We start from the raw sequence: 4366 nt of genomic DNA on the forward strand, positions 1-4366 counted from the left end.
CCTATATAAAGGGGGGGAGGGAGGGCAGTAACATCTCAGCCTTGGGCGCCTCCCTCCTCCCCTGCAACACCTCTCTCTCTCGTATAAGCTCGGCGAAGCCCTGCCGACATCCCGCTGCATCCACCACCACGCCGTCGTGCTGCTGGATCTCCATCAACCTCTCCTTCCCCTTGCTGGATCAAGAAGGAGGAGACGTCGCTGCACCGTACGTGTGTTGAACGCGGAGGTGCCGTCCGTTCGGCACTCGGTCATCGGTGATTTGGATCACGGCGAGTACGACTCCGTCATCCACGTTCATTGGAACTCTTCCGCTCGCGATCTGCAAGAGTATGTAGATGCACTCCTTTCCCCTCGTTGCTAGTATACTCCATAAATGCATCTTGGTGAGCGTAGGAAAATTTTAAAATTATGCTACGATTCCCATTAGTGGTATCAGAGCCAGGCCTATGCGTAGTTACTATGCTCGAGTAGAACACAAAGCAGTTGTGGGCGTTGAGTTTGCCAATTCTTCTTGCCGCTACTAGTTTTTTCTTGTTTCGGCGGCATTGTAGGATGAAGCGGCCCGGACCGACCTTACACGTACGCTTACGTGAGACAGGTTCCACCGATTGACATGCACTAGTTGCATAAGGTGGCTAGCGGGTGTCTGTCTCTCCTACTTTAGTCGGAACGGATTCAATGAAAAGGGTCCTTATGAAGGGTAAATAGAAATTGGCAAATCACGTTGTGGTCATACGTAGGTAAGAAACGTTCTTGCTAGAAACCTACAAACCACGTAAAAACTTGCAACAACAATTAGAGGACGTCTAACTTGTTTTTGCAGCAAGTGCTATGTGATGTGATATGGCCAGAAGATGTGATGAATGATATATGTGATGTATGAGATTGATCATATTCTTGTAATAGGAATCACGACTTGCATGTCGATGAGTATGACAACCGGCAGGAGCCATAGGAGTTGTCTTTATTATTTTGTATGACCTGCGTGTCATTGAATAACGCCATGTAAATTACTTTACTTTGTTGCTAAACGCGTTAGCCATAGAAGTAGAAGTAATCGTTGGCGTGACGACTTCATGAAGACACGATGATGGAGATCATGATGATGGAGATCATGGTGTCATGCCGGTGACAAAGATGATCATGGTGCCCCGAAGATGGAGATCAAAGGAGCATAATGATATTGGCCATATCATGTCACTATTTGATTGCATGTGATGTTTATCATGTTTTTGCATCTTATTTGCTTAGAACGACGGTAGTAAGTAAGATGATCCCTCATAATAATTTCAAGAAAGTGTTCACCCTAACTGTGCACCGTTGCGAAGGTTCGTTGTTTCGAAGCACCACATGATGATCGGGTGTGATAGATTCTAACGTTCGAATACAACGGGTGTTGACGAGCCTAGCATGTATAGACATGGCCTCGGAACACACGCAATACACTTAGGTTGACTTGACGAGCCTAGCATGTACAGACATGGCCTCGGAACACGGAGGACCGAAAGGTCGAGCATGAGTCGTATAGAAGATACGATCAACATGGAGATGTTCACCGATCTTGACTAGTCCGGCTCACGTGATGATCGGACACGGCCTAGTTAAATTCGGATCATGTATCACTTAGATGACTAGAGGGATGTCTATCTGAGTGGGAGTTCATTAAATAATTTGATTATATGAACTTAATTATCATGAACTTAGTCTAAAATCTTTACACTATGTCTTGTAGATCAAATGGCCAACGTTGTCCTCAATTTCAACGCGTTCCTAGAGAAAACCAAGCTCAAAGATGATGGCAGCAACTATACGGACTGGGTCCGGAACCTGAGGATCATCCTCATAGTAGCCAAGAAAGATTATGTTTTAGAAGCACCGCTAGGTGAAGCACCAATCCCTGAGAACCAAGACGTTATGAACGCTTGGCAGCAGCGTGATGATGATTACTCCCTCGTTCAGTGCGGCATGCTTTACATCTTAGAACCGGGTCTCCAAAAGCGTTTTGAGAAACATGGAGCATATGAGATGTTCGAGGAGCTGAAATTGGTTTTCCAAGCTCATGCCCGGGTCGAGAGATATGATGTCTCCGACAAGTTCTTCAACTGTAAAATGGAGGAGAATAGTTCTGTTAGTGAGCACATACTCAGAATGTCTGGGTTGCATAACCGCTTGTCTCAGCTGGGAGTCAATCTCCCGGATGACGCGGTCATTGACAGAATCCTCCAGTCGCTTCCACCAAGCTACAAGAGCTTTGTGATGAACTTCAATATGCAGGGGATGGAAAAGACCATTCCTGAGGTATATTCAATGCTGAAATCAGCTGAGGTAGAGATCAGAAAAGAACATCAAGTGTTGATGGTGAATAAAACCACTAAGTTCAAGAAGGCAAGGGTAAGAAGAACTTCAAGAAGGACGACAAGGGAGTTGCCGCGCCCGGTAAGCCAGTTGCCGGGAAGAAGTCAAAGAATGGACCCAAGCCTGAAACTGAGTGCTTTTATTGCAAGGGAAGTGGTCACTGGAAGCGGAACTGCCCCAAATACTTAGCGGACAAGAAGAAGGCCGGCAACACCAAAGGTATATGTGATATACATGTAATTGATGTGTACCTTACCGGTACTCGTAGTAGCTCCTGGGTATTTGATACCGGTGCGGTTGCTCATATTTGTAACTCAAAATAGGAACTACGGAATAGACGGAGACTGGCAAAGGACGAGGTGATGATGCGCGTCGGGAATGGTTCCAAGGTCGATGTGATCGCCGTCGGCACGCTACCTCTGCATCTACCCACGGGATTAGTTTTAAACCTCAATAATTGTTATTTAGTACCAGCTTTGAGCATGAACATTGTATCTGGATCTCGTTTAATTCGAGATGGCTACTCATTTAAATCCGAGAATAATGGTTGTTCTATTCATTCGAGAGATATGTTTTATGGTCATGCCCCGCTGGTCAATGGTTTATTTTTGATGAATCTCGAACGTGATGTTACACATGTTCATAGTGTGAATACCAAAAGATGTAAAGTTGATAACGATAGTCCCACATACTTGTGGCACTGCCGCCTTGGTCACATTGGTGTCAAGCGCATGAAGAAGCTCCATGCAGATGGACTTTTGGAGTCTCTTGATTACGAATCATTTGACACGTGCGAACCATGCCTCATGGGTAAGATGACCAAGACTCCGTTCTCCGGAACAATGGAGCGAGCAACCAACTTATTGGAAATCATACATACCGATGTGTGTGGTCCAATGAGTGTTGAGGCTCGCGGAGGATATCGTTATGTTCTCACTCTCACTGATGATTTAAGTAGATATGGGTATGTCTACCTAATGAAACACAAGTCTGAAACCTTTGAAAAGTTCAAGGAATTTCAGAGTGAAGTTGAGAATCAACGTGACAGGAAAATAAAATTCTTACGATCAGATCGTGGTGGAGAATATTTAAGTCACGAATTTGGTACACACTTAAGGAAATGTGGAATAGTTTCACAACTCACGCCGCCTGGAACACCTCAGAGAAATGGTTTGTCCGAACGTCGTAATCGCACTTTATTGGATATGGTGCGATCTATGATGTCTCTTACCGATTTATCGCTCTCATTTTGGGGCTATGCTTTAGAGACTGCCGCATTCACTTTAAATAGGGCTTCGTCGAAATCCGTTGAGACGACACCGTATGAATTATGGTTTGGGAAGAAACCTAAGCTGTCGTTTCTAAAAGTTTGGGGATGCGATGCTTATGTCAAGAAACTTCAACCTGAAAAGCTCGAACCCAAGTCGGAGAAATGCGTCTTCATAGGATACCCTAAGGAAACGATTGGGTATACCTTCTACCTCAGATCCGAAGGCAAAATCTTCGTTGCCAAGAACGGGTCCTTTCTGGAGAAAGAGTTTCTCTCGAAAGAATTGAGTGGGAGGAAAGTGGAACTTGATGAGGTGATAGTCACCCCTTCCGTACCGGGAAGTAGCGCAGCGCGGGAAGATGTTCCTGTGGTGCCTACACCGACTGGGGAGGAAGTTAATGATGATGATCATGAAGCTTCGGATCAAGTTCCTACTGAATTTCGTAGGTCCACAAGGACACGTTTTGCACCAGAGTGGTACGGCAACCCTGTCCTGAAAATCATGTTGTTAGACAACGGTGAACCTTCGAACTATGAAGAAGCGATGGCGGGCCCGGATTCCGACAGATGGCTGGAAGCCATGAAATCCGAGATAGAATCCATGTATGATCAAAAGTATGGACTTTGACTGACTTGCCCGATGAGCGGCGAGCCATAGAAAACAAATGGATCTTTAAGAAGAAGACGGACGCAGATGGTAATGTGACCATCTACAAAGCTCGACTTGTCGCTAAGGGTTAT

Source organism: Triticum aestivum, chromosome 5D, assembly GCF_018294505.1.
Source record: "Triticum aestivum cultivar Chinese Spring chromosome 5D, IWGSC CS RefSeq v2.1, whole genome shotgun sequence".
In the NCBI taxonomy this organism is placed as follows: Eukaryota; Viridiplantae; Streptophyta; class Magnoliopsida; order Poales; family Poaceae; genus Triticum; species Triticum aestivum.